We start from the raw sequence: 13,473 nt of genomic DNA on the forward strand, positions 1-13,473 counted from the left end.
GGCACCAGGGGAAGATCTTTGTGAGGGATTTGAGGCTCAATGACCAGCAAGGGACAAGAGGAGAATTACTGCACAGACTAATGTTAGAGGAGTTCTACATCTTTACACCACTCCAAAAGTATTTGTGTACTACACAAAAGTGCATGAATAGTCTTTGTAGCAAGGACTTCCTCTGCTAGGTGTCCCTTGAACTGTGGCCATCGCCTCCTGACTACTGAGTGCACAAAACTCTGCTGCACTAATAGCGGGCAGCTGACTTGGTTGCAAAGAAAGGTGGATTCCTGAGAAACCAAGGTATCCATAGCTCACCAGAGGTTCACCAGTATTCTCCTCTCTTACTGCGTGGAGCCTTTGAAGGTCAAGACTTGCTCAACATTTATGCTGACGGAAGGACTACCAAATCAGATTAGTCTGGACTTTTTGGCAGTGGATATTGTATTCCACCTACAGGGGAAAATGGAGTCATTTTCAGTGGAGAAAGGTAAGAAACGGCACTCTTTCATCTGTCCTGCCCATAAAATATGGAAAGCATTCACCATGTCCCCAGCAGGGCACCTTCTTTTGGTTTTGTGCAGTAGGAAAGGAGCAGAATTCAGGAATCTGACTAATCATCCTGAGTGACAGAATAAACTTAATAATTTGTTCTCTTCAGACTCAATTTCATTCCTGTAAGGCTACTGGAAAACATTCACTGAACTTACCAGAGAGTGGTTACAATTCTTAGTATTCCATGTCATTCAGACTCTTCAATAGTATTTGTATCTTTCAAATTGTATTAATCTAGAATATGGTTTATTTTTACAGAGATTTCATTGTTTATAACATTACAGGTTTATTTCCTCTATTTTCCTGTTAATCTGGAGGAAGTAGCAGTTCACCGTTCCAGGAAAATAAAAAAGAGAAAAAGAAAAGAGAGTAATATAAAAAATGAACAGTCAGTGTTATTAAAAAGTCAGTGTTTGCTATGAAAGAGTATACAACTATTTCATACATGAAATGTAAGAAGATACTGAAATAATCATGGTAAGAATACTTAAAACTAATTTGACATGCATAAGTGATGATAAGTGTACAAATGGACTATACGTAACAGCAATATTTGTGTGAAGGTTTCTGTCTCCAGTGTATACCTGAGGAAATCTTCACATTTTCAGGTAACTCTTCACCTGAAATTTGCAAACTATGCACAGCAGTACTGGCTGTGGGATGCATGTCTTGAACATGAGCCAGTTTATTGCCCATTGTGTAACATGAGTGTTTCCACCTCATCTCTACATGAAAGTTTCAATTTCCTAACCTCAGCTTTCACCTGGGGACATAAAAATGTAGTTTTTGGATTTGGCAGGAATAATTTTTTTTTTTTTTTTAATATGCTAACGCTAGGAAACTGTGGTAGCAGGCTCAGATATAATCTTGCATGGATATAAATATGTAACTGTTCAATTTACAAACATGTTTAGGAACATTTGTAAAAAAAATGCAGGCCAAGAAGAGCAGCAGCTGAGAACTTGTCCCTAATAAAGTTTATCTAAATGTTGTATTTGAAGCATTTCTTCTGTCAGCATTTCTCCTTACACAATTACTGCATAGATATTTTCACCAGTTCAGAGATCCATCCCTAGATAGTTGCCTAGCTATTCTAATCAGGAAAGACATATTTTGCTTTCAAAATATTTTCTATCTCCAGGTAGTTCTGGCATCTTTGTGGAGGAATATCTTCATTTAGATGGTGGGCAACATGCTTTGTGTGGCTTCTAGATCGTCAATCTCTGACAGAAGAAAATTCAGGTTAGTATCTCACCATTCGTGTCTAATGCTGTAAATGATCTTTTTGCCATATGCAGCTGGTGATTTTCATTATTTAAGCAGGAAGAAAACTGCAGATAATCTGTCTGAGAGCTGCTGAAATCTTCTTGTACATGTCAGAACATGCCTCAGTGACCTTCCAGAAGAGGAAGACAGTAGAGTACTAACACAGAGTCATTAAAGCTCAGTGTCTTGTCCACTGGACAGGTAATCGAGTCCAATCTTTCACATTTATGATCACCTGGTAGGTAATCATGATGAGATACATACCCGGTGTTAATCTCTGCTAACATGTTAAACAGTAAACAAGGCACGTAGTCTTGCTTAGTCTTAGACAAAATAGTCCCATCTGAAAACATTGACTTAAATTAATTTACTCAAATTAAATTAAATTAAAATATAAAATTTAAGCAGAAACAAAACAAGCTCAATGTCCTAGAAAGACAGGAATTATTTTTCTTTACAGTGCTCTCTTCAGGAAGGATTTGGGAGAAGAGGCAGCCTGAGGCATGATAATCTGAAAAGACCTAGGAATTGGTGCACTTGAGCTGAACTGGAAAGAAAAGACCCCACCTGTGCACAGCATACAGCAGGAAACCTTTTTCTTCAAGAAATTTTAGCATAAAAATTGAACAAGACTGAAAGACAAAACTTCTCAGCTCAGAAGAGGTCCTGTTGGGAAACATGATGATGTGGAAAATGTTTATATGGCATTTATGTCCATTATGGCTGTTCTGGGAAAAAAGAGAAGCTTTCCCTCTCCAGGGCTGCCCATAAAGCATGCTTCACCTGTATACTGGTGGCTTGAAATTAAAACAAAATGCCTCATCAGTTAGAAATAACACCATACCACATTGTCAGTGACTAAATTCCTGTTGTTAGGTCTCAGTGTGAAGTATATTATATTTTAATTACATCCAGTGTATGATCCAGGTTTAGTAGGGCAAAAGAAACATAAAATCCTAGGACAAAGCTATTTAAACAGAATAATCTCTGAAGTTAATTATACATAATAGCCAGTGAGGGGGATGATTTTCCATTTCTTAATATTAACCAATGAATACCTTCTGGCATGATTTTCCTATTTAAAGTAGAAAATATTTGAAAGTGTGATCTTTAGAAGAGACTATGTTGCTACAGCAGACATAATAATTAACATTTGTATAATGCTTCATAATGCATTACAAATTTATATAGTCATTTTAATATGTATTATATATCTTTATTAAACATTTTAAACACATATTACTCTTTTTTTTTTGCTAACATTACCTTTGCTAATAATACCTGTTAGCTGTACTTGTTAACAGTACTTAAATGAAGTACCAACAGATTTTATATGCTTTTTGACTTTTTTTTAATCTTCAACTTTTTCAGTGTTTTCAAAAAATTTTGGGCTCGCCAATTCACTTTTGTTAGGTGGTGAATTCTACTTTGATTTTTTCTAATGGGAAAAAAGCACAACATATTTTAAATGACTAAAAAATGAGAGAAATCTGAAAAGATGAAAAGGTCTTTGTCCATCTTCTCTCTTTCTCTTTTCCCCTTCTTAATAGCAGCTGAAGGGTTTTATTTAAATGCCATAAGCATGTTTGAAATTCAGATTCAAAATATTGTTTGACTGTTTGTTTTGTGATTTTTAGTAATGTGTGGAACTTACAAACTTAGAAAATAATTGAATCAGATACTAAAACTTGGCTGCAAAAAAGGCTGGATAATGTTTTGCATTTTCAAAGTGAAAACTTTTGGCCATTCACTTGAAAGTAATGTCTTGAGAGTAAATGCAGTTTTGTTTTAGTTTTAAATAGAGACATGTGAAAACATTGTGTCAAAAAATGATGGTTTTATAGAGAAATTATTTCCACTGGCAAATTTGGATCACAATCAAAATTCATAACTCAATTCTGTTCCCAAACAGAATATTTCTGTCAGGAGTAATCTAAGTTTACTGTCACCAGTCATATTTTAGCATGCTTCCAAGAACGGGCATGTTCAGAGCTATTTGTGGGGAAACTGTGAAAGATAAAAGGAGAGTAAGCCATGTAGCCAACTGATCATTTGTTGAAATTATGAGGGAATGTTTGACCTCAATTTGCAAGGTGGAATTAGTTCAGAACTGTGCCCTTTGTTCTGCAGAATGGAGTCTTTCATGTATATATAAAAATATATTTGCTTTTGGAGCCTCAGTTTGTGAAAGCAGGATTTCAGACTTGTTGAGCAGGTGGTCCAAATTCTGATCGGTTTTACCTCAAAGTAAAATCAACAATACATCCCCTTATCTTACCAGAATGGTTCTGGAAATGTTTAAACATTGATAAATGTCGAGTTTTCCTTTGTTCAATTTGAAACACACAATTTTGCTGATTTTTTTATAAATAAGGAAAAGTGACATGTTATCAGATAACATTTTTCTCCAGAAACTTCATGTCTTGAGTAGGTGACTTTGTGCCACTGCCATTACCAATACGAAGATATTAAAATAACATTTTTATCTTAGATCAAAAAAGCAAACCCAAGCACACTCCAGGATTGACATCCTCTGGAACAAGACATTTCCTGAGGGAAATAATGATTGGAGGTTACTGGCCTGGGGCAAAGCTTCCAGCATTCAGATTTCCCAACCAGTCATCGGCTTCCAGGTAAAGCCTTTTGCTTTTTTCAGTATTTGTCAATCCTTACTCTGCATATTCCCTTTATGTCTTCAGTATAGTTTTTTTCTTGACAGAGGTTATCTGCTGTGCATTTTAGCTATCAGTTAGGAGGAAAGACACAGTTCTGAGGATTATGATTCTTTATCTTAAGCTGTACTATTTTAATATGGATTTTTAAGTTTATTATTGTTGCTTTTCCTGAGTGGTAGTGTTATTCATATTTCAGTATGCATTGCATTGATGTCCGAAGTCTCAATTGAGCTCTCAGTTGCCTTTTGCTAGACATTCTAAAAAGATGGTAGGAAAAATCCGCAGTCTCTTATCTTCTTACAGCTGAGGGTTAAGGAAAATGTTCACCCTTAGGACAGTACTTGTAAATATGTCTAAACTTAAAGCACATGCTTAAGGTCTGCTGAGAACATGGATAAGCTATTTGCTAAAGACAATTTCCTCTTCGGAAGTTTGGCCTTAGATGGTTAAATATATGTCAGTTATCTGTGGAATGCTATTGAAAGCCACTTCACTGGGAAATGATGAGTATTTATTTAAAAGAGTTGATCGGTGACTTCATTTTCAATTTCACTACATACTCTTTTTCAAAAAGTCATTGAATATATTTTCAATTATTACAAAGTTCTTGCAAGCAAAAGTTTTCCAAACCAAAATTAAAAGAAAGCAATCAAAATCTAAGGTAATGTATTAACTAAAAGGCTACTTAATAATACCTTTTTGCATTAACATATATTCTTGGGTACCCGAACACCCAAATTTTAAAATTTTGTTTTCATTTCTCACTTTCACATACAGTGAATAGAAGGATCTCATTTTTAAACCTGAACTACCTTATAGTGTATTAAGAATATTATTTTCATTAACTGACAGAAGTCTGGCCTATGTTAACAAGAAAATGAGAAAAAAACTGTACAATCAAAACCTGTCCCTTTGTAATTTATGCTGAGGCGGTATCAGCCCTCTGATCTGCTTTTTGTCTAACTTGTAGGGTTGCCTGTCAGACTCAGTACACATAAAGTAGGTGTCCAACCATGATTATGTTAATTTTGTGAATAACAATCCTTAGGAACCAGAACCTTGCACCTTTAGATTCCAATTGTCTTCAGTTCAGTTCTGTTGCTGTAATGCAGACTAACTTTTCCAACAATCATGCACAATATGCTCCATATTAAAAAAAAACTCGTGAGTATTTTGATTTTGGGTCATGGTGACAAAATCCCATTAATGAAAAAAGAAAACAGGGAGCAAAACTTATAGGTAGAATTTTCTTCATCACTGAATTGCTTAGCAAAACTCTCACCGGCTGCAGCAAGGTAAGGATTTTATCATGTTTTCCTGTGAGCATTGATTATGTGTAGCATAGTCTGGCCACTGTTGAAAATAGTATTTTTGTTTCACAATCCCAAAAAATCCTATTCAATGAGTTACTCTACCTGCAGTTCTTCATCTTGGTTGGTCACTGAAGAACTTGTTCTCAAGGCACATTAACAATTTGTAAAAAGCTAACACAAAAATGTCAGTGTCATCATGGTAACAGACAAGGATAATTATAGCCCAAAACGTAAAGTTTTCTCTTTTTTAAACTTAGTTAGCTTAGTTTTCTCTATTTTGTAAATGTGGTTCTCTGAGAATAAAAAACACAGGTCAGTTTCCCAAGAAGTTAATTAAAACTACAAGACAAACCATTGTGTTTGCTAACTGATAGAGCATTGCATCAGATTTACTATTATGGAGTCCTTAGAAATGAAATATATTCTCAGACATGTTGTAGCAGTCATTTTTGTTAGAAATAGATAAGAATTTACTGATGAGGCGAGAGGGAAGAGGAGAGACCAAATAATAAAATGCCATTTAATTAGAAATAACTTTTTTACTGGAGCATTCATGAGAGCCAGGCTAATCTGAGTTTGCTTTCTTTCACATTCTGACTGAAGCAATACTTATTGCTCTTTCAAAGATTAATAAAGCATAATGAAGTTCTCAATTGACTTCTGGACTGCTTATCTCACTCTGTGACTAGAGACAGAGCCTAGGTGCCTAAATTCAGTTTCTCTTCAAATGATGAATTTCAGCTGCAGTTAAGAACAGCAATAGTAAGTCTGTTCAGTCAAATATTTGTCTTTTTGGAAATAATTATCAGATACATGTCATTTCAATGTATTAACTCACAATTTTGATAAAAGGATAGGAAGCACTGACACTTTGTTAAAAACAAATGTATAAATGGGCAAGAATGCTGGCTTCTTAACAATTCGGTTCTGTCAAGGTACAAGAGTAGACACTCTGACAGCAATGAAGACGCTGACTTCCCTAAGGTCCTTCTGATCTTCTTTGCCCTCTAAAAGCGCTGCTTACGAAAATGCACCTTCGATCAATCAATGAGTAGATTGATTCGTTCCCACTCCTCCCCATACATGAAATGATCTTTCCAGAGAGTGACAATTCAATAATTGGATTAATTTCATCATTATCTCCTCCATGAAGGGTGGTAAAATACCACTGCTTTAAGTGGGCGACCAAAAATGTGAAGAAATAAAACTAGGACTGTATCGTAAAAAGTACTAATGACCTACAAATTAATCAGTGCCAGTGCTTCCTTTGCAATGCTGGGGTCTAATTCATTCAAGCCAATAGTTACTGAAAATAAATTTCTAGGATATGCAGCAATGGAAAGACCGCAGCATGTCTCATTTTCCCACATAGCTTATCCATAGCCACACCTCCAAAGAAAAGTATGACATTGCACTGCATGATGATGTCATGAAAAAGAATATTAACACTTCCCTGCCTTTTATTTTCTTTTAAATTTGAAAAAATATCTTTAGTGTTTCCTTTGTGTCATTTTGAACTTCAAAATTGTTATTCCCCTGGGATGAGTTTTGTTGCTCGTGAAAGAAATGCGTGTGCTGACTTGCATTACACAGAGCCATACGCAGAAGCTCCCTTCCTGCTGTTTCCATGCAAGCAACCACCCTGCCTTTAGAAACTTATCCAATTGTGGATCAAGGTGGAATGGTTTTGTGAAGTCATTTTACTGTTTGTGTCTGCAGAGGAGAGCAGGAGGTGGTTCTCTTCCCTCACACGAGATGCTCAGCTGTGCACAGATAGGACAGCCTAACGAGCAAAGGTTTGTAGAAATTGTTGCTTTTTCTCACATCCTAGACAAGGAATAGGAAACAGAAAGGAGAAGGGAAGGAAAAATAGACTGAACTGGAAATCGGGAAGCACCTCAGTGTCTTTTTCAGGGTTCTTTCTAACATGCACATACCATATTTGGTCCTTAAATAATAATGTAGGTCTACATGTACAAAAAAACCCCAAACCTAACTTGCAAATCAATTACTTTTTGCTGTACACTTTTTAATCTAAAAATATCACACACTGCATCAAATGCTTTTCCTTAAAAAAGGGACAAAGTTCATAGGAAAACTGTAATGTATTACATTTAACTTCCTGTTATCTAATGTTGGATTATTTGAGTACCCAATCTGCTAAAGAAACTCACAGGCCGTTCTGCTGTATTTTACTATAGGACAACCAAATAAGTGCTTTAATTACAGAGTTAGTGAGTACGGACCTTAGGGTAAGAGCAAGCCTTGGAGCAGTTTCTGGCTCTGTGTTCACTGGTAGGCTTTCAATCCCCACTACACAGAGAATGTGATATTTAAGGATATTTGTTGGGCACATAATACAATTTTGGCTTTGAATCCATGCTTGAATCATAAAATTTACTTTTCTTCCTGCAAATATGGTGATTTTGGCTTGGGCCTATTTGTACTCAACACTGAAAGTTTTGGATTGCAATATGGTTTCCAAACTCTATTTCTTACATCTTCTTTTGATCTAATCTCTTGCCTTATCAGATATAACACTTAGGCTTCTATTCTCCTGGGCAGCACTGCTGAAAAGATGAGTCACTGCCCTAGATCCTCCTTCCCACTGATTATCTCTGTTGCTTCACCTTCTTTGCAGTCCCAGGACCCATGCATCTGTGCAGTGTAGAGTTGAACCTGGCTGAGAACTAACCAACAAACCCCCAATACTCCATGCTGTTGCCAAGGCCTAAACATTCTTTCTGTTAAATGAGTGTTGTGGAGTGAGAAAGCTACAAACTATCTATTGCTCAGGGGGAGATGATTGAGTGATAACTCGTTCTGCTGATATGTTCTGTTTGAACCTCTCTACCCTTAAACTTTAACTGTGCATTCCCATGGATCCCCTTTTGCCATCTCTGGCATTTCTCTATCCATGTTGTGAACTGATTCAGGGGTCTAAAATGACAGAAAATTAAAGCAGAAAAATAAAGACTTTTCTTCTGGTTTGACTCCATGAACAACCTCACTGTGGAGTTGGATGAGTGACAGTGTTGGTCTAAAGGGAGGGATAAGGACAGCCAGTTGGGAGCTGGGAGTGAAGTAAATAGGATGCCCTTTTCATGGCAGCTAATTGTTACATTGGTTTAGTTTTATTGTGCAGCTGCACCTTTATCTGTTTTTTCCTGAAACTGCCTGAGAATAACAGACTAGGGGACTGATAAGCTGTGCATGAACTGAACTAGGAAACAAAGGAAAGGGAGCAGAGAAGCTGAAGATGCAGATATAAATGTAACCCTGTGGGAGGACAGGTAGCCTCTGTAGGCACAGGTATGATAGGAGAGGCAGAGTTGGAAATCATAAGCAAGATGAAGAAAATAAGCCCCAAAGTGGCCTTTTTTGTGTTTGGAGAATGGAAGCTGGTGTACTTCCTTCATCCACAAACATAATTTTCTCAAAGAATATCTCATATTGTTCATTTCCTGTAATGTTAACAATCCTAAATTCTGGCTAACTGCCTAAACTGAAGTGTTTATAAGACCATTGTCATCATCTAGAAAAATCGGACTGCATTGGTCATCTACTTTCTTGGTGTTGTTATAGAGTAGAAGAAGGTTTATTTTAGAGACGTGTGTCAAGCAGGGAAAGCTTGCTGCAGAAGAACTGTACTGCAAGTCAGCAATAAGCACTTACTGTTACCAAGGGAGACCTTATTATTATAGCAATTATAAATCATGTTAAACAAAAGAAGTAGCAATTATGGTTTTATTTGTGGGAATCAAGACATACAGTTATGAAGAAAAATGAGAGAGAAGGATTGGGTGGTTCATAATGGATGACACTTATTTCATAATTTATGTATATAAAAAATGGTTGTTATACCTCACTGTCACCCCTGCGATCACATACCAAGCCAGGACTAAAGAGACAGGTAAACGTTGCACCTGCCCAGCTGTGCACAGCTGTAGAGAGCTATCAAAACCCAGCTGCAGCTTAGTGGTTCTCTCCAAAATCTTTCAGGAAGCGATTGCTAAAACCTGTATTGACATCTCTTTTGATGGCTGCCTAATCTCTTACAAGTTGTTGGTAAATGCTGCTTTATATAATCTTGTCACAGACTGGAGGGGGGGGATGGGGGACAAGCATGTTCAGGTACAGTTTATTCCTGAAGTCTCCTATGCAGATTTGCTCCTCTCTCTTAGATCACAAAACAGCCGGCAATGGGGAGACCTCACTGATGTTTCAAATCCAGAGGTTTAATCTTGTCTAAATGAATCTAACCTACAACATTTCCACCTAATCTCATACTTGACATTTAGACACCAACGTGAATTTTAGTGGTCATTTAGATACTTACCTTCCTTTTTTCATTTTCAATACAGATATTGTAAGTCACAAAATACAATTCCAGGATCTGGAATGTCCCAAAGGGTTTTTGGATTTGGATTTTGATTATGGTGCATTATAGACTACTAGGTCCAGGCAAATTACTGAACCAAATTCTGAATTTCAATGAAGTATTTAATATTCAGGGTTTTGTTTTTAATATCTGCATATTGCCTGATTCTCCCCGGCACACAGTAGCTTCCTACCCTATCAGCTCTTCCATAAATTACATCCCCCTTTTATCGCTAGGTACCAGACAACTTTTTGTGTCAGCCTTTCTTCTTAAGTAATATAACCACATTAGAAGTTATTCCCAACTGTACCTTGCTCCACTATACCTATCTCTTCTCTGTTTCAGACCTAGAAAATGTAGTATGTAGAAAATGTACTAGAAAACGTCGCTTTTCTTCATTGTGCCGATCTAGTATCACCTCTCCTTAAAAAAAAAAATCTCATCTTGCTTACACGTATGTAGGCACAGACCAATACTTAAAAGGTGAAACCAGTTTAGGATATGCCTTACCACATTCGTCAGAAAGCTTTGGGGTTTTTTTTCTCAGCTGTCCTGCCTTGCTAATTTCTTATCCCAATATAATTCCCCACTGCAGGAATGAAGTACACGTTACTTACCATATTCTAGTCTGTGCTGATTCTAACATGCACTAAAATGTCAAAATCATGCTAGCTTTTTCTTTTCAATGGGATTCTTGGGGGAACAAAAAGATTAATAAAAACCCCCAAACCTTTTACAATACACTTAGGAAGACTAGTTTACCAAGTGGCAAAACATCCTGAGAAAAAAAATAGTCACAATATTAGCTAACAAATTAATAACTCTGGTATGTTGCACATGATGCACATGATGATGGTGGTAGAAAGGGTCCCTTTTCTCTGTCTGAGCGCATCACTGAACAAATTGTAGCGCTCGTGAAGATTATGATTTTCCCAGCTCTTAGAGGAGGGCATCAGCACAAACAGGATATTGATACTCTTATTGTTTTAGATCCAGAACTTCTGATTCTTCCACATTGGCAGAGCTTTGTAACAACAGACAAGCAATGGCAGGACTGCAGACATATATATAACCCCAGAGACCACCTGGAGCCAGCAGTTCATTTGCTTCTACTGGTACTCTACATTTTCACACAATAATCAGATTCAGCTCTAATTCAGACACGCTGACAGACATGGGAGTGGCTGGAGTCAGAAACAGAAATGTGTCCTCTGCACCATTGTAGTTAATCCTGTCAGTGTTTGGATCTTTAAAAGCTTTAAAACTAAGTTGTTAATAACCCTTCTGGCCTGAAAATGTAATTTAAAGTCTTGGAAGGAGAACAGAACAACTCCCCAAGCATCAAACATTATGAATCTGTTCTTTTAAATTGCTTTTTCTCATGTGTCTGTCAGTTTGTTTGTTTTTATGGTTTCTTAATGATACAGTACACTAAAGAAGAACAGGATTGGTCAGGTTTTAGTAAGTGAGACCATTAATAAAATCCCTTTATAGGAAACAAAAGTTTATAAGAAGAAGCTGAACTCATTCAAGTCAAGTAGGAAACTGGTACTGTCCTTTTGATTCTCTGCATTATAGTTTTCCTCACTGGAGAAAGAGCCAAACCAGAGCTCTAGCCCTTGCTTTCTTCAGTTTGTGGGACCAGTGAGTGTAAAATCACATCACAGCACAGACTTGTATGCTTCATGCAGAGAATTTTCTAAATGTAGAGTAAAATTCACAGTTACTTAAAGCTAATCAGTGTATTTGCAAACTTTGTTAGGAAATTTCTCATGTGCTTGTCTGAACAGAATAAAAATAAAATAAAATAAAAGGCAGGAGAAACCATACTGTTTTTAAAACACTGGCTGATATGCATTTTAGTATTCAAAACACCCAACTTTGAGAGAAGATATGAAGGATAAAGGAAAAGTTCTTTGAGCACTCTGAAATAATGTTAATGTTTGTTTTCTGTAGTCACAAAACCAAAGCTAACTCTGAATCTTAGGAAAAGAAAAATTAATTGGGAAAATGCTAGAGCAAAATTAATTTTTTATGTGGTAGTTGGTGCATCTATATCACAAAAAAGCAATTATCCCTGGATCTGCTCTTATGACATAAATTCTCTGTCTTAAGGCTCTAACACATACACATTTTCTGTAGAAGAAATTTGAACAAAACATCTTAGAGACTTTTTCCTAGACAGAAATGTTCAGATGTAGTCCCTTTCTTGTCTGTGAATCCTCCCCTGTAGAAACCAGAAGATTATTTCTTTTGCATATGTCTGAATGTAAGAATACTTTTCAGCTTCTAACAAACCAGGGAGAGTAACAAGCACAATAAGTCTGGGCCTATTCTCTTTCCCTGGCATGAAACGCTGTTTAAAAGGATTTGGGGATTCCTTTTTATATTTATCCAGGATTTCTAGATGTGTAATTACCTCACAGTAGTTCTAGCCCAGATGCCACACCTGAAGACCTCAGATGCCTGCACAGATCATACATCTACCAGCTTGCTGGTGTAAGGAAAGCTTCCAATGGAAAACAACCTTAGTATGTCCCCAAAACATTGAATTAACTGGACAAGCAGAGATCACCAAAGTAGTTTAAGCACAGTAGGTCTAAAACTTCCGTAGTGTAGGACATTCCACTTAGCTGGGATGCTTGTCCTTCAGTGAAAATTTTTAGGCTGAAGTGGGCTTTCTCGTTTTTGGGGGCTTGTCTTATTCCATGTAGTTCTCAAGATTGTGTTAAAAAAAAAAAAAAAGAGAGAGAGAGGAAAAAAAGGAAAAATCTTACTTGGCAAAAGAAAGGGGACATGAAGAAGACACACAGGGAGGAATAAAGATAGATGTGGAAAGGACAACAAATTGGATTGCATTTCAGCCTTATTATCTGACGAAAGTTGTCAGGGGTCTTCAGAAACTGACTGGGCTAAATTTCTTAAGGCTTGTGGGTCCAAGCACTCTGCACAGAAGAAAGAAACCATCTGGGTCTCCACCATAGGATCCTCCAGGAATCTGTTTCAGTTCCCAACACTTCTCTCTTCTAATTAAAAAAAAAAAAGATGACTGTAACGGCCCATCCTTTAATGTTTTCAGTCCTCATTTTAGACTAATTTCTGCTGTATCTAATTTTATTCCCTTGATTTGCAGTTCCACCCCACTCTTTAAATGTCATCTTTGGTTTGTTTTAAAAATATTGCTGAGCACATTCCAGTCTTTCTGAGCCCTTTTCATGAATGAAAATAACATTGTCTTACTTTCCAAAATAGAACACATTTGGAGTACGGTTTTAGTCCCCAGTTCTGCAGC

The sequence above is a fragment of the Phalacrocorax aristotelis genome, chromosome 9, assembly GCF_949628215.1.
Source record: "Phalacrocorax aristotelis chromosome 9, bGulAri2.1, whole genome shotgun sequence".
NCBI lineage: Eukaryota > Metazoa > Chordata > Aves > Suliformes > Phalacrocoracidae > Phalacrocorax > Phalacrocorax aristotelis.